The following is a 19,204-nucleotide window of genomic DNA, read 5'->3' on the forward strand; positions in this document are numbered from 1 at the left end:
TTCTTTGTAGGAGGGATCCCAAACACACAGCCTTTACTTGGCCTGTCAGATGTATTTTGTTGACTTGCCCTTTGGTTTCAAATAGTTTTAATTAGCTATCATCTTATATCTTTTATGATTCATCATATACACATTCATATATCAAATTTGTCTTGAAAAACTCAATTATCTGGTAAAATAGGGCCCTAATATCCTTATTACACCAGTACCTGAGGCTGAGAAGGGCTCCATTATGTTTTAGACCTTAATTCCCAGCACTCTGCCTTAAGTATCACTAGTCATACATCCATGTTCATTCACAGTCTGACCTCTGCAAGAATCTCTGAGTTTGTGACAAGACAGATTTAGGTGTTTAATGTCACTTCCTCAATGAAGTTTTGCATGATCCTCTTGGCTGGAGACTCTAGGAGAGTTTTCTGATGAGATTGCATGCCACTAATTGTGTGATGAGTCACAAAGAAAACTTGAATATTTAATCGGCATTAGGATATTGGAAAGAGCGTATGAAAGAGTATTTGAAACTTTCATGTTGATGTTGTCATTTACTTTTTAAAGCATATGTCTAAGTGAGGCATTCCATATTACTTCTTTGCATGAGGAGGTCAAGGAAGAGTACAGACAGCAAGGGAGAGACAGGACCTGGGGCACATGCCCAAGGGTCTGTGGGTGGTGTGCTTTTGAGATCCCAGGCTAAGACCAATTGGTCAATTCAAACCAAAATAGAGGAGTTTTGGTAAGCCCCATGGGGGTCGTATCTAAGGCATGCATCAGGAGAAGGCATTGGGAGATAGTGGATATGGCTGGCGGTTGGGGAAGTCACGTCAGGAACTTAGATTTGCTTATGACTCTCCCGGCTGCTTTCCAGGGCATGTGCTCGTAAGAGGAGCTAGTGTCAGTTTAAGGTCACTGCAGGCCACTTGGCCAAAAAAATAGGTGCCATGGATGGGATACACAAAAAATGGAGATACAGGGATTGTTGGAAACAATAGATTTTTGTCTATATTTCCTGGTTCTTACTTGTGGTGCCAGTGAATAATTTCATAGTAATAATATTACCTTAACTCTTAAGTGAACCTAACTAAATTTCTGGAACATTAGAAATACAGTCAGCCCTCCCTATCATTGAGTTTCCCTTCCATGGATTCAATCGACTGCAGGATGCAAGGACCAACTACAATAGGCCATTTTACATAAGGGACTTGAGCATCAGAGGATTTTGGTATCTGAGTGGGCTCCTGGAACCAATACCCCCTTCACCAAGGAACAGATGTAGATAAAATTAATAAGGTAAGAGGTACAACAAATCATAAGAGAATACTATGAAAACTTATATGCCAACCTAGAAGAAATGAACAAATTTCTAGAAACATACAACCTGCCAAGATTAAATCAAGAAAAAATGAGAAATTTGAACAGACCAATCACTAGTAGCAAAATTGAATTTGTAATAAAAAAAAAAAAAACTCCCAGCAAACAAAAGTCCAGGACTAGATGACTTCAGAGGAGAATTCTACCAAACATATAAAAAAGAACTTACACCTGTTCTTTTCAAATTATTCCAAAAAGTTGAAGAACATGGAGCACTCCCAAATTTATTCTGAGGCCATTACCTTAATATCAAAAGCAGAAGAAAAAAACACTAAGAAAAAGAAAATTACAAGACAATATTTTGATGAATATAGATGCAAAATCGTCAACAAAATATTAGCAAACCTAATCCAACAATATATAAAAAGAATCAACTTATGTGAATACAGGAGAGTTACCACAAGGACTTAGATGCAAAAGATGGCTTCTGAGTCAGCATACTATCAGATAAAACACTGAAATCATCATTAAGTTTCAATAATAATATTTGTATAGGACAATTGTGAGGAATTAACAACAAAATGCATATGGAAAAGCTTTGAAAAAATGTAAAGTTTTGAACTAATAGTAGAGGCTATGACCACACTCCTTATTCCGTTCAGAAACTACTCATCTATCCCAATGTTTGCAAATGTGGAGCAGGATCAGATATTCTCACGGATATTTTCAATTCCATTGACTATTTCTGGCGCTAATATATGTGTATATATATATATATACTTTTTTTGTTGTAGTATCTGAATTCCCAAACTATTGTGTTCATCAGGCTCAGGTTCAAATTTAGAAGATGTATGAAAATATTTTAAAAAATAGGAACTAAACTTAGGTTAACACAGAAAGCATTTATTGTTGCCAGTGGTAATTAACTTTAGGAAATGGAGAATTCTGAGAAAATGCAAAATAAAAATAAAATAAAGAGAAAAATAGAATATATTTGTTGGCTAGTAGCAGTAATCATGAAATATGATGAATACCAAATTCTACTTGAAAGGATATAATGTGGGAAACATAAAGAGGAGGAGCCTTGTGGAAATAGAAGTAGATGCATAATTCTATGTTTCTAAGATAAAGGGAGAAGCAAGGTAAGGTGATCATTTTTTTAACGATGGGAAGAAAATTGTAGGGTCTCTAAGAAATAATTTATCAGTTTACAACTCTACATAAGATTTGTCTGATCTTTTGATCTTAGTTGAATAATGAAGTAAATGTTGGGTGAAGAAATAAAATCATGACATTTAAATTCACTATCAAGTCTTAAAAATAAATTAAAACATTTTAAAGTTTTGTAAAGAAAACAAGCAATTCCTTATTCTACAAATGATAATTTGATAAGTAAGCAGTGTTTTTTACATTAATTAATTAATTTATTTATTTTTGGCTGCGTTGGGTCTTCCTTGCTGCGTGTGTGCTTTCTCCAGTTGCAGTAAGCGGGGGCTACTCTTCGTTGCGGTGCACGGGCTTCTCATAGCGGTGGCTTCTCTTGTTGCGGAGCACGGGCTCTAGGCGCACAGACTTCAGTAGCTGTGGCTCGTGGGCTCAGTAGTTGTGGCTCGTGGGCTCTAGAGCGCAGGCTCAGTAGTTGTGGCGCACCGGCTTAGTTGCCCTGCGGCATGTGGGATCTTCCCGGACCAGGGCTCAAACCCGTGTCTGCTGCATTGGCAGGCAGATTCTTAACCGCTGTGCCACCAGAGAAGTCCCCGTATTGTTTTTAATAAAAGAAAATGGTTGAGAATTTTAATATATAATAATTAATCCAGACCATAAATGAATGATACAATACACTCAAATTTTTAATATTAAGATCAATAAGGAAAACCTCATTTTATAACCTTGGCTAACAATCTCAACAGAAATAAGATGTGAATAAAATATAATTATTTTATGAATTTTTTTTTTCTTCTTGTTTTTGTTAGTTATTTGTTCTTCAGGACAAATAAATAGTTTTATTTCCAAAGAATAGGTTGAAAAGGACTTGTGGCTTTTTTCACATTTTATTTGGCTTGAAGTGAACTGACAAAGCTAGATTATCAGGCATATTCAACTGTATAGCTTTTCAATAGAGTATAGAGTACGGAGTTCAATAGGAACAGACACATTAATGATTTCTTGTTAAACAAATGTCACTCTCCTTGCTGTGACATTTTGTTCATTCTTTAAGTAATACCTGTAGCAACAGAGAGGGGTAATTATTCCTCTATTAATTTGAATTAGTTTCATGCTCAAAGAGACATCTAAAATCCTGTGTTAGTATGTCTTTTTTTTCTAGGGTACATAATAAAATTAATTACTCTTTTGGAAATGCAAGTAATATTTAGACTACACAAGAGTACTTTTTCTGTTTCTTATAAATGTAAAAGAATTAAACTATATTTATACATATATGTAAATTATTCAGTGTATTACTTGAAGTAATTAAAAATGTCCCTGCCCTCAAGAAAGTGTGTGAAAGTTAATTAATTATTAGAGGATTGAGAGGGTACATTTTAAATGAAAATTGCTCTTATATATTCACATATATGATGTATAGTTTATATTTACATGATATACTCAATTCCTGTGCCTATGTGTTGATAACAAATGAGAAGTGTGCACATAGGTAGTATAAACAGGTTTGACTGAAATGGATATTTGAATCAAACGCCTGTGGCTCATGAAAACCATGCTTCAACACACTTCTCTTGGCTCTTAAAAGAGTCAGATAATGATTAAATTTCCCACATAAACTTCAAACAATGCTATACAACATGGTTTTCAAAATTTAGTTTCAGATGACATTTGACGAGTGGTAATTGTCAGTCTCTCCTGGTTACAAGTAAAATACCAAGGGGGGTGTGCGTCAAACATATAACAAAAGCTTACCACCTGAAAACTAAGTGCAATAGTTGACAGCTTACAATTTCAGAGGGAATTCCCCATAACAGTAAATCCTGTAAAAGTAAAAAAGTGCATTGATGAAGCAGAAGTGATACACAGCTCAAATGAGTGGACAGGCAATAGGTGAAGAGTGATAAAGATACTTTGAATTTTGGAAAACATAGTCTCCACAAATAACAGGAGGTGAGCCGGAGAAAGGGATAGGCGTAGCATCAGTGGCAGGTGGAATTTAGACTTTTTCATCATTGCCGGCTCTTCTGATTGTCAGAGAACTATGTCATGGGAGGAAGAGGAGAACGAAGGGAATTCAGTCCAGTAGAGCATTGGGAGTTGTGCAGCCGTGTGTCTAAGAAAAGAAGCCATCAATGCCCTGTGCTCAGAGAATAGCTCCAGGAACAAGCTGTGTACCTCTGGGTCTCAGGAGACTGGCGCCCACCATAACGACCTGTTGGTGACCGAGGTCTGCTGCCTGCCCTGCCCCGGCCGCATCGCCGCCAAGCTCGCCTTCCTGCCTCCAGGGCCCACCTACTCGCTGGTGCCTGAGCCCGAGCCCGGGCTGGGTGGGCCAGGGCCGCCCCCTCGGGAACCTGCGGGCCTCGGCCGGCACCCCCCGGGGCGCTGGACGCTCCACCCGCTGCAGCGCGCCGACTTCTGGTACAGCCAGCGCAAGCTGGACACCATTGAGGTCTTGGCGACCAGGAGCAGCCGGGGTAACGGCATCTCCCGCATGTACGTGCGCTGCGTGCCCAGCGCCGGGTACACGGCTCTCTCCTCGCAGGGCAACGCGGTGGACCTGGGCCAGATGAGCAATTTCTGCATCGGCCTGGGCACGCGCATCAACTGCAACATCTCCAACTACTCCGGCTGCGGCGTGAGCTTGGGCAAGCGCTCGGAGAAGAACCTCTACGCCGACAGCGGCCTGGCAGGCCCTGCGCATCAGGTACGGCATCAGCCCGGACAGCGCCGTCCTGTACGGGCAGAGCATCATCAGCACGGTGGCCACCGTGGACCTGGCCTCGCGCTACCAGTGTGCCATGGTGGTGCTGCCCTTCCCACTCACCCCGGGCATGCGCATCGCCTTCCCCGACACCAAGAAGACCTACTGCCGTGACGCGTTCCCCAACACCTAGAAGGTGTCCCAAGATGCTCTGCGTCTTTATTGCTGTCCTGCCCCTAGGTGCTTCACAACCTTTTCGTTTTTGTTTTTGTTTTTAGATTCCATATATATGTGTTAGCATAAGGTATTTGTTTTTCTCTTTCTGCCTTACTTCGCTCTGTATGACAGACTCTAACTCCATCCACCTCACTACAAATAACTCAATTTCGTTTCTTTTTATGGCTGAGTAATAATCCATTGTATACATGTGCCACATCTTCTTTATCCATTCATCGGTCAGTGGACATTTAGGTTGCTTCCATGTCCTGGCTATTGTAAATAGTGCTGCAATGAACATTGTGGTACATGACTCTTTTTGAATTATGGTTTTCTCAGGGTATATGCCCAGTAGTGGGATTGCTGGGTCATATGGTAGTTCTATTTTTAGTTTTTTAAGGAACCTCCATACTGTTCTCCATAGTGGCTGTATCAATTTACATTCCCACCAACAGTGCAAGAGGGTTCCCTTTTCTCCACACCCTCTCCAGCATTTACTGTTTGTAGATTTTTTGATGATGGCCATTTTGACTGGTGTGAGGTGATACCTCATTGTGGTTTCGATTTGCATTTCTCTAATGATTAGTGATGTTGAGCATACTTTCAAGTGTTTGTTGGCCATCCGTATATCTTCTTTGGAGAAATGTCTATTTAGGTCTTCTGACCATTTTTGGATGGATTGTTTGTTTTTTTTTGATATTGAGCTGCATGAGCTAAACAACTATCCTTTGAGAAGCCCACATAGGAAGAAGTGTCCTCAGGAGAGAAGCAGGTTTCTATTAGAGTAAGAACATAAAAGGGATGCCCAGAGAAAATACTATGGAGACCATTCTGAAAGGATGTATAGTGGAAACAGTTCAGGAATTTGAGACTCAATATTTGTTTTCTCTTTTCTCTTCTAGCATTCATTTTGAAATAAAAACATCACAAATGGAAAGCTGATGTACACAGGAAGGAACACATGTTTAGATTACTCATCTTCCATGTGCAATGAAAAGTACTTATTAATTAGTGTTGGGGCATGCTGACACTCATGGTGGTTGATATGATTAGAAAGGAAAAAAATCATAGAGATGTAAAATTTCTCTAATGAAAAAGTTTATCTGAATCGGGAGTTAAAATCAGATAGTCATCTCAATATAAATGAATAATCTTTATAGCAGGGTTTATCCATATACATTTTGACAGGAGTATAAAGCTCCCAATACATCAGAAATTTAGTGTTTGAAGTTGATTAATTAGCAATTTAAATTTTAAAGTAAATTAAAACCCTGTAATTGAAAACTATACATTTTTAACTTAAAAAGACAAAGTAAGTTCATCATGAAGCAGTCTGATGAGTTCAAGTCCAGAGGACTGTGGGGATTCATTTCATGTAATGGATATTTTATAGACAGTTTTATTTTCTTTCAGTGGCTTTATGGGAGATATTTCATTTTTCATTTCCCTTCATGTCATTAGAAAGTCATTAAATGAATATGTAATGATTCCTGATTAATAGTTTAAGGCTCTAAATATTTTAACAATTCTGACAAAGCTATAAAACAACTTCTAATTATGTTAACATATAAAGGAAGGGGGAAAGGTGATAGAACAAGGAAAACAATATTCAATAAATTTCAGGCCTATACGTTTAAATTACAATCATAAATTACTTAAATAATATCACATTATACACTGAAAAATAACAATCAGCAGTACAATATTACCAAAGAATCACTGTGAGATAAATGTTAGCCTATGTTTCTATTAACATTATAGAAACATCCAATCATCTTCTTGATATAGTAACAAATCCTGATGTTACTTCGGCTCACATACTGTTCGATACACAGAAATAATTTTCTGTATATTTATCGTTAAATGAAATATCTGTGAAATGTGTAATAAACAGTAACTGAAATAACTATTTTGATTTAAACACATCTTGATTAATTAGCATTTACTAATAATTATTAATCTTATGTATTATAAAATATCATTTAAGCTTTGCATATTTGAGCTGTTAGGTAAAGTGTAATGACATACAAAATGTTAATGTAACCATGAATCAGTGTAGCCTAATGGTTAAGATCACGTACATTGTGCAATCTGTCAATATTCAAATGCTATTTCTATGAATTCCAACCTTAAAACAGGGGCAAGCTAAAACTTCTTGTGCCATAGTTTCCTATCTATAATATGGTAATAAGAGTACTTACCTGATAGAACTGTTGGGAGGATGAAATGATTAATACAAAAACATAAATAAATTCTCAGCTCACATAAACGTTCACTACTTTTGTTGCAGAGGGCCTGTTACCTCTGGGCTTTGGGCCCGATGAGATGGACAGAGCAACAGAGGCGGGTGGAGGTGGGTGAGGCAATAATTAGTAATATCTGAGTTCTTCCAGTGCCTGAAGTAAGCTGGAGGGTGAGACAAGATCAATTTAATCTTGATCCTCTGTTTCTAAACCCATTTGTACCCAGAACTGTGGTCACAAAGTCTGATTACAATTTCTGGATAGCAGCTAGTAATTTTAGCACAAGATTCATATTGTGGTTTGTATAAGAAAATGAAACAGTTAAAACATGCTAATCATGCATTAACAAAATGCTCTCATTTTTGGTAGAGAATGTTAAGATTATTCAGCAAATTTTTATTAATTAAAAGAAATATTATTAGTAGTAGGATTCTTAATTTATTTTACAGCGTTTATATGTCAACTACATTATAAATAAAGCATGAATATATGTTTATTTTAGTTTAGCATGATAATTTAAGCTCCGTTATGTAAATGTCTTTCTCAGAGGAACAAATATACTAAAATGCGAATTATGGACAGTTAAAACAGATGATACATGCTTTTTATTCTTTATTAGTTTGATATATTTCCAGTAAATTACTGTATTGAAATAAATTTCAAAATATTATTAGTAATTTATGCATAAATATGAAGACTATATTCTGAAAATAAATTTATTATTTTATAGATAGTTCTTATATTTATTCTTGCTTTATTGCTTTATAAAGGTTAAAAAAAAACAACAAAAAAGGGAATAAAATATTCTTTCTAAGTGTTAAGAGCAAATAAAAACAGATTTTTCATTTAGAGATACAATTTTCAGAATTAACGTCAACACTACTAAATCAGTGGCATCCAGTGTGCAATATAATGCAAACCACATATTTAATTTAGAATCTTCTAATATCCACTCTAAAAAAAAAACATAAAATGAAACCAATTACATTAATTTTGGTAATGTAGTATGTTAAACGTAGTATATCCAAAAATTATCCCTTCAACATGTAACTTATGTTAAAATTATTAATCTAAGATCTGTAGGGTAACAACTGAAGTGTCCTAAGACGCTGTGTAGTAAGTAGTGGAAATGTAATGAAAACAAAAAGTATGAGTGCTAGTCTAGTGCCCTTACTAGTATATAATCAAACTACTATTACAGTAATAATCCACTTTCCATTTTCCTTGACTGCTTCCAGTATAGTCATTTCGTCTCCTTAATGTGGCTTTAAACTGCCTTGCAACAGTTATCCTAACACCTACCACAGTGTTTAAACCTGGTAGCCACTCAAAGCCAGTTGTTCTCTGCACTTCCATAAGATACTGTGTATTTGGAAAAACGAACATGCATAATAAATACATGGATGATTTAAACTTGATTGTATGTTTATCTAATTTTAAAGAGCAAATATTTATTGGGCTATGAACAGTTATTACTAAGTTATTGTGCTTGGTAATATGATAAATATACAAATGAACAAAACATAGTTTTAGCCCTCGAGGAATTTGTAATCTACTGATAAAGACTCAGTTGTTATATAATAGGGAACAAAAAAATTTAGCACTTAGGCTAATAATATTTCCTAAAAATACAAGATTAGAGAGAACTAGCTTAATGAGGATCATGTGAAAGCAGTGTTGTCAGATTTAACAAATAACACAACATAAATGCCTAATTAAATTTGAAATTTCAGGTAAACAACAAATATTTTAAGTACCAGAATGTTCCATGGGCTGTAACATGGACCAGAACTTATTTTTATGACTTCACACTTTATTCAAAATAAAAAAAGTGATTTATAAGTAATTTTTATAGTTCTTGAAAAAGGTAGATGAGTATAATTTATTTCAAATCACTTCTCATTGACTAGTCTCTTACGCAAGCTAATTTTGGATTTTGTGTGTGTGTTTGTGTGTGTTCTTTTAATTACAATTCAGATTTCTATAATAACAAAGATTTGACATTCATCAAAATTACGTAGATTATTTTACAAATGATATGTGAATTCCCAGAAATTATTTATTGTGAAATTGTTAAGATGTTGAATATTTGTTACATTTTAATAAATTTAATATATATTTCAAAATTAACCTTAAATAAATTTAGTAAAATTAATAAATAAATTTCAAATTTAACCTTGAATTCTTTCTTAAAAAATCTAAGTTAATTTCTTCTGAAAATACAGCAAATTTTGTTCTGTCAGATAGCTTTGAAATAAAAATAAATAAATAGTTAAGGAGAATAATGTAACAAATCTACTGCAAGCGTTTCAACGTACTTTTATTTTTAAATAGAGATTCCCAGAAAAATAAATTGTCTGAAAAAACATTTAACTTATGGAAAGCAGTTATATCACCTTTGGTGATAGCTGTAAACCAAAATTTAGGAAATCGAAAAATTTATATAAAAAATCTTGGGGGGGACTTCCCTGGTGGTCCAGTGGTTAAGACTCCATGCTCCCAATGCAGGGGGCCTGGGTTTGATCCCTGGTCAGGGAACTAGATGCTACATGCCACAACTAAAAGCCTGCATGCTGCAACTAAGACCTGGTGCAGCCAAAATAAATAAATAAATTTAAAAAAAAGAGAAAGAAAATCTCGGTTCCTTTCTTGAATGTGCATTTCTTAGGTTGTTTCTCTTGAGTATATTATCCATATGGCAGGTAGTTGACGCTTCTCTAATGAGTTCGAGGGTAGTGTAATTCTTTCTGTAAAAGATGATTGTGAGAAGTATCATTTTAGAAAGTTAAACAGAGAAAGGTAGCTGCATATACCTATTCTGTCATGAACTATTAAAGTGAGCCAATCACCATAGAATTTGATCAATTTTAAGTATCTGGTATCCATGTGATGTGCATTGTTCCTTCTAAAATGTAAAACTGCTATCACTCAATGCATCGATTAGTCTCAAGATGAAATTAAAACACGTTGTCATATTATTCATCAAGTATCAACACACCCTGATCTCTTTTTGATAGCTATCACTTAACACCATATTCATAAACAATGAACTCTCTACAGTGCCTTGAATGTACCTATAAAGATGCTTCTAACTATATCTGGAATTTCCTTTCACCTTTTCTTCATATTTGTACCTAACTCTTATTAAATCTTCAGAACATTACCCAGAGGTTGCTTTCACGCATCCATCTACCCAGCCACTCATTCAGCAAATATTAAGAGCAATCTATGTGAAAAGGTCTAGGGGCCGAATTGGTTGATAAAATAAGGTAAAGTCCTTGATTTCACAAACCTTCCTTGCTAGTGAAGACAGATGACAAACAAAGATTAAATATGTTGTGTTACCTATGAAGGAAAAAAAAAAAGATGAGGAATTAGGAATAAAACAGGAGGCATTTCAGATAACATAGTCAGGGGTGGTCTCTCTGATGAGATGAGTTTGTGCAGCAAACTGAATAATGTCTGAACAGATAACTGGATTTTTAGGTGAGAGCATCAAAGCAGGAAGAGCAGCCAGTACTAAGACCCTGAGAAGGATAAGCACACGTAAAGACTAGGAAAGGAGTCAAAGAGACGAGGGAGAAAGAGCAGGAGAGGAGATGGGAGATCACATCAAATGGCCATAGTTAAACCTTCCCCATCTTCACCCAAGCCTTCCCCAACTGCTGGTGCCTTCACAGAACCCTGCAACATGCCAACCTCAGGTGTTACACACCAAATAGCGAATGACTTTTCTTTTGGCCCCAGGAGATGGTGTTCTGCAGATCCTGCACTTGCCTTCTACTATACTCTCAGCTCTGAACTACCATTTTGTATTTCAGCCCTTGCCACACTGGCCACACCCTTCATTTTTCGAACACTTATTAGTAACTACAGTTTTCTGCAAGGCACCATTGTGTGTTATGTGGAGAAGCAAGAGTGTTGCAGATTTTTTTTTCCTTAAGGATATTTATAATTAGTATTTTCTTCAATTAAATATTATGTAAAGAAAGTTTTGCTTAGTTTCGTGTAGGTGATGCACAAAAACTGCCATGGGAGTTGAAAAAAGGGAGATTATTCCCTTCAACTGACTTTCAAGGTGGTTGCAGGGAGAAGTGGCAGCTCAGAGTGGACCCAGGGAGTCTTGGGGGGATAGAAATGGCCTTTCTAAACTCTGAGGTTTGGGTGTACAGTTATTGCAGAGGAATGACCAAGTACCCTGAGTAGACTGTGAAATTCTGAAGTCTGTAATGTATCTTATACTTTGTTCCCCCAACTGTGAACTGACAATATCTCACCCAAAATATTCATTTGTATTGTTTCCGCTCTTGTCCGGCTCTCAGCCCTACAATTAATTCACTTGGTAGCAGTCAACGTGATATGTAAAATACACCTCATTACCTCACCTGTCCCCTGTGATTAAGATCTTCTCTTGGTTCCTCTTTACCCTCTAATAAAGTCTACAATTCTTGGACTGGTTTTCAAACCTTCCATGACCCAGCCCAGGCCTATCAACTGGTCTCTAGTTTACATTAATTTTTTTTTTCCACCTATCATGCTTCAACCAAACTGGCTTTTTTTGTTTCCATAAACTGACCAAGCTTTGGGGAAACTTATGGCCCATCTACTAATCATTTCTTTTTCTTTTCCCAAGAATGTTCTTTCCCTTACAATTTTGAAGCCAAATACTTTTTGTCCTTCATATTTCCACTTGATGGTGTTCTTCTTTACAACAATAAAAATCAATCACCTAGTCACTTCTATCCTACACCCTCTTTTAATCCTCTACATGAAGATTTTAACAGTTTGATGTGTTTTCTTGTTGTTTTTATTCGCATCTTGTAATAAAAGCTGTATGAGAGCAAGAAATGTTGGTGTTGATCATCACTCTTTTCTCTTTGGTTGGAACAACGTCTATTGTATAGTAAGCATTCAATGTATATGTAGGATAAATGAATCAGTGTTAAACACGTGAATGAGTCGCGTGGCACATGGTAGTTAAAAGGCGAGAGACAGATGAGCATTGGTATAAAGTTGAAAATTTATAAAATCCTCACATGGAATGAGTAAAATTGAACATAAATGACTGGAATATGGGGAAATAAGGAAGGGTAAGTTAGTGTGGGTTTATAGAGGATTGTGACTAACAGATTCATTTTAGGTTGTGATGAATGTGAAAACATGTTTCTTTTGGTCCTTCTCTCTCTTAGTGCTGATTAGAAGCAGTTTGCTAAACCCTGTGAGCTGGGAAGTGAAAGAAGATACTTGTGAAGTAAGGGCTTTGGCTGATACTCCAGAGAAGTGATTCTGACATTATTCTTTGCCTGATGAGGATAGATCCTTCGAATGTGGCAATATCTTCACATACCTCTATTGAAAATTTAAGAGGCCAGATCAACAGGGGACTTAGGAAAATGAGGAAAACTATTCTTCCTTATGGTAAGTTAATGTCCACAAGTTCCTTGTTATGCTATATTTTAAAATCCATTGCACACTTCTAATTATAGAGTAATATTTTCCAGCTGCGCAATGTTCACTGTTCACTGTTCAATGTTTCCAGCTGCGCAATAGTATCTATTATATTTGAAGTTTGGTTCTTCTGAGGGCAGGTGAAAAAGTAGTAAAGTTATTGAGCCTGGTTCTGGTAAGCCACAAACTGTTCTAAATCTGAAGCCTCTCTCTCTTTTTTTTTTTTTTTCCTTTAATTTCGACATTGGTTTTATACAAAAGGGATTTATATGCATGTTCGAATAATTTGTTAGATTTGAAATGTTCATGAACTTTCACAAGTGACCTAAGTTTGAACTTTTATTTGCAGTTAAGCCTTGCTAGAAGAAAGACAGATCTCCTTCTAACTGAGAGATAATAAAAAGAATAGAGATAAAAAAAAGACCTGCGAATAATTCATTCATGAGTGTGTGGAATGAGGTTTGGAGAAGGAAAGGTAACTTCTGATAGAGCCTGGCTCTGGGGAATCTGGGGATTTGTTAAAGTCACAGTGTCTGAAAGACATGGTAGACTCATACATGGTTTGGCTAATAATTAACTGAGTGATAAGCAAAGATGCTTGCACCTTCAATATGAGGGAGTCAACAGTTAAGAATTTGAAATATGATTCTATGTAGGATTTTGTCCTTGATATGGAGACATTCCAATTAGCATAACTGTGGAAGATATACTAATAGGACTCAGTATAGGAAATAGGTAGTTTGCCTGGATATAGATAGATTTGTAACCATACAGACTACAGAGAAAGAAACTAGAGAAAAACAAGTTTATGGTTTAGGTCAGTATCAGAGGAGTATAGGGAATGTTGTGATTGATTGTCTTGGGGTTCAATAATATCCTGGGCTTTATGAGAATCAGAAAGTCATGAATGAAACCAACCATATTGACCAAGTTATTAAATGCCAACTCTAATTCTCCACTTTGCTAAATTATTGTCAATGTAAACTGGAATATACTTCCTGAAGGTTAGGATTGGCAATAGGTGTTAAAACTTAAAAAAATGGTGCCTTTGGATATAGCAATTCCATCTTTTTGAATATACTCTTTATTTCAGTCTTTTATTGAAAATAACACAAAATAGATGGTTTATGGAATCACTTTATATACAAAGACTGGCTAATATTGGTTTCTAACCATTAAATATTATAAAATTAATGTAAATCTAATTTATTGTCATAGAAATTTATTCATACTATACTAAATAGTAAAAAAGTGAAAATTAATGCAAGTGAAAAATAAGAGATAATAAAAGCCCCCCTTTAGAATTTGACTAATGGAAGTGAACAGTTAAATGAGATGACTTGACTAAGGATGCCCAACACATTAATATTATCTCTTAATTAAAAAATATTTTTAAGACAAGGTTCATTGGTTCGTATATTCCATTTTCTTGCCTGACCTACATCAGCAGTGCAAAGTCTGATTTCCGGTTTCAATCGCTTTGAAGTATTATAAAAAATTCTCAGAGCCATCTATGAAGCCAATCAGGAGCATAATCCTGTAGACTTTATTACTTTTTCTCATATTCTAATGTTTTCTTACAGATACCTAATTTAGTAACAATTTTATTGATTAAATTTATAAATATTTACATGTTATTAAAGTAGTTTTTAAAGAGACAGAATGCTCTGTACACATAGATCATGAGTTTGCTACTATTTAATTAAAATATGTAATGGTAGTAAAATGTGTAATTTATATAGCTAGGTTTGGGGACAAACACAACTGATTCTTGCTAAGCATATAACTCAAATAGTGTGAGAAAAACACATAGTTGTACCAGAAGGAAAATTACTAATAGAGGATTCCAGTAAGGATTTGTTATAGAAGCTGGAAAGAGCATCACTTAACCTAAGAGTTGGTTAAATTGAAGTAGGTAGAAAGAACTTCCACTGAAACTGCCATTTAATAATAAAAAAAAAATAACGTTAGCCTCTTCTGCCTCTGAAGATAAGAAGTCATATCATATAACTGAGGAAAACACTTTCTATACTGATTACCTTTATGTTATCTTACAGAAGCAAGATCACTAACACTAGGAAGTAAAACATTATAGTTGGCATCTGTTATAAGTTGTCCTTGCTTTCTTATCATGGTAACAGGCATTAATAAACAAAATTGCTATTTAGTTTTATTTCCAAGTTTCCTAAGGTAGCATGATCACAAACTTTAGTTTAGGAAATTTCCTAAACAGGTTTATTTATTAAAATATATCATGGAAAAAGTAGGAGGCTTAAAATGAAAGAAATGTGCATCAATCTCTGTTTATCCACAGGGAAGTTTATTTAACCTCTTTGAACTTCTATGAAAAATGGAAAATAGAAACTATTACATAGAGTGATCATTAAGATTAAACATGGTATTATATAAAATAAATGGTTCCAGTAATATGAGTTAAAAGACATTTGAAATGAGGAAAGCATTACTGATTTTTGAGAGTTCAACTATAAAATGGATGCATGATAGAACTGAGAAGTAATGTTGAGTCACCTTAAATAGATTAAATGCCTCTCAGGGCAGCAAAATCTTCCTGTAATATGATTTAATATATAGAGAAAGCCAAGGTTTTAATACATCTATTGTATCTAATGTAATGTTTCTCACATTTAAGTAATGGAGTAACCCTTTTTAAAAACTCAAAAATAACCCAAACAAGAAAGCAGTCAAAAGGTATCCAGCGTCAATTTAAATATATTGTTAAAATATAATTTAATTAACTATATTTAAATCTAGATTTGATATGAACCAATTATGATTATAGCTCATATAAAACAAACAAAACACCCCCAAAACTAAGCAATCAAACCCAAGAAACAAAACAAAAAGATAAAAAATAAGTGTGCAAATGATATTCAAACAAAACTATATTTGGTCCATTTAAGATGGCATAGAGTTAGTCTCTCCACTCTCCTCCAAAAATAAGTATAATCTTTGGAAATAATGCAAGAGAAAACTGAAAGAGAACTCTGAAAAGTAGAAAGAGAATGGCAAATTGCCTAGGGACCAAAAAATGGGAGGAACAGCATAGTGAGAAGACATCTTAGAATCTTTCCTACATTCTGAAGGTTAGTATGGTAAATGGAAGAAGACAACCCTAGCCTGGCATTTCTGCCCCCCTACCTAGTGACACAATATGGCCCAGGCAGACTCATTCATCTGCTGGACTGAGTGAGTGTCCTGACAACAGTACCAGGCAAGCATGGCAATGAGCAAGGAGGATTGATTGGGTACTTTGCTGATGCTGATGATTAGGAGCCAGAAAAAGCACTCTCCTTCCCCATCACACCTGAGACTCCCCTAGTGCACCCTGTGACATTGTGCAGCCAGGGCACTGGGAAGGGTGACCTGACTTCCACAAATGTCCATAAAGAGCTCTTTGTCCTCCACCAGCCAGGGAAGACAAAATCAGGGGAGTATTCTGCCACAAGCACCTGCTAGTGAAGCACTTCCATTTTTGTGAGTTGGACACTCTTATCCCACATATAGGCAATGATTGGTCTGGCTTGGAAGAGCCCCTTCCACTGTCTTAAGCAGTGTGAACAAAGACCATCAGCAGGACGTCAGCCAACAGACCAAAATAATAACATGGAGTCTCTGAAAATTGATTGCCATAGTCACAATAGCCCACAAAAGTAGGCCCTGACCTGCATGATAAAACTAAATAGGGTGAATGCCTGCTAAACTAAACTAACTAACTAACTAACTAACTAACTAAATAAAATGGGACTCAAACTTTTCAAATAACAGTCAAAATGTCCAGGATATAATTGAAAATCACCCCTTTTGTCAAAAAATAGGAACAACAAAACTTGAATTAGAAGTTCTGCCATTTCTGCTCTACTTGAGCTATTGTCAATTAGTTTTGAAGTTGTTCTTTAAAAACAATACTTGCTGTATTGAATAAGTCCACCTGTCTTTGTTTCTCATTATTTACAAACAATTAAAATAATATTACCTGCTATGAATATAAGGAAGATGCAAATATTAAAAATTATAATATCATAGTCTAGGTTAAAAGGACTCAGTATATGTGTTTTTGTCATATGAGAGTATCTGATTAGGTAGCTAGATTAGCATAAAAATGAGGATGAAAACTTAAATAAATCCATAGAGATTTTGCATACTCTAGAAATATATCCTTGTATGGCTCTTGGAGAAAATGTACTTTGAAATATCTAGACACCAAAACAAAGATTGTGTCAGTCAGAAGATTTGTCATGGATGCTCAGGAGTAGAAACAGAAAATGTAAAGTTTGATTTTTTTTTTAAAGTTAAGATGATTCTTCACATAATTTCAGTGACTCAGTCTCTATTTTAGATTATGTTTAACATATATTTAAATCTCTTATTGTAATTCCATGCCAACAACTCACCGCCTTGTTGGGATTTGGATTCCTATATATGCTTTCTTGGAGAATAAGACTAGACGAGTCAGGCCCATCCTAATGTGTGCTCTGCGTGTCATAGTGCTTTTTATCATTGTAAAACTGTTTGACACTAATTCATTATAAAACCCTGTTTACTTCGAGTCTACTAGTTTTATAAAAATATTATGCCAGTCCCAACTACAATAATGCTAGCTATCCTTTTGCATCTTTTTACTTCTTAAAGCCCTTATAGTATGGTTTAAAAGAAAAGATGTAAACTATATCTACTCTTGGAATATTCACCAGAAATTTTAGCCCGACAGTAACTCAATTTTAAAAAATCAATGTCTTTCAGACCTTTGTGAAAAAATAGCAATATTTAATAATTACTTAAATTGTCAATCAGCTTTCATTAAAATGTAAGGTAAATATTAAACATAAATGTTGAGTGTGATCAAAGTTAGCTTTAAATTTTGGATACATAATTTACTATCTGTGTTAATGTACATACTACACTTACCCCCTTTAAAATGTAGCTATTTCACCCACAAAATAGGAATAGTGAGAATGTAACATCCCCTGGTGACTTAAGAGAAGGCAGGAGGTAATGAGAAAATAAGAACAACCAGGTGGTTTATTTACTCTATAATCTATATTCTCAGATTGCATTTTAATTTTATTTACACATTTTAATAATAATACCATAATTTGATCTTTAAATATACTGACTACATATAGATTTTGCTTTTATTTTAAATTCTCATGTAGTAACATATTAAAATTTAAGAAAAGAAAACCATATGATTAGATAGTACCAAAAGGGACAATTTTTAAAGACAAATTCAGATGTACTGAGTATGTAGATTCAATAAGTGCATAATTTTGAAATTTGAAAAGCTTGAAAAGGATCCATTATTTTGATAAAATCTTTATTCTTTTAGCACCACAATTTTCAGATAAGATATATTTGATTTTGAGATTATATTGATCATCTTGAAAAATAAAAAACTGTCTAAAGCACTTAGGCACCAGCCTTTTCTTAATTTAATATACAAACAATTGCCAAGTTGAGTGTGTATTAATCAATATTATATATTAGTGAAGATTTAGAATGGCATTACATCATTTTGCAAATCCAGGTTGCAAAGGAATTGCAAATTCAGTTCAATATAATTTGTATATTCTTCATAATATGACTTTGGATTTTCTACACTAGGACAACCCCAGTTGTTTTTCTACATGTGAAGACATGATTTCGCAATTAACTATGATCCCTAATTTTAAATGCCTGATTATAATTTGGAAAATCCTCTGTTGTCTTTATTTTATTTAGATGTCAAGGAGCACAAACTGAGTTATCTGAGTATAGGTCAAGAAGTACACAATCTAAAAACAATAGTTGTGAATGTATTTGAACTAAATGAAGCCAAAATAGAGCTGTAATATTGTATATCTGCTCTCTGAATCCTTGCAAAATGTTCTCCTTCAAATAACAAACTTCACCTGTGACATCAGATAGTCTCCTAGACAAAGATGTAATAGTCCCACTGTACCTCTTAATGATCTGAATACACCTGGTGCATGAAGTTTAGTGAGGAACAATACCCTTCAGTATGGACTTAATATACACTGTATTGTTTCAAAAGATTGATTGGAATTTAAATTATCACTTTTAGTAAATAGTTAAACAGAGTTAAGGCTAGAGAAGGAAA

The 19,204-nt window shown here is 34.9% G+C and overlaps 1 pseudogene; it reads left to right on the top strand.

Annotated features, from left to right (window-relative positions):
- The first annotated feature begins 762 nt into the window (after positions 1 to 762).
- Positions 763 to 12,922, top strand: LOC133090484 (alpha/beta hydrolase domain-containing protein 17A-like; annotated as a pseudogene).
- The last annotated feature ends 6,282 nt before the right edge of the window (positions 12,923 to 19,204 follow it).

This window comes from Eubalaena glacialis, chromosome 4 (genome assembly GCF_028564815.1).
Source record: "Eubalaena glacialis isolate mEubGla1 chromosome 4, mEubGla1.1.hap2.+ XY, whole genome shotgun sequence".
Taxonomy (NCBI): Eukaryota; Metazoa; Chordata; class Mammalia; order Artiodactyla; family Balaenidae; genus Eubalaena; species Eubalaena glacialis.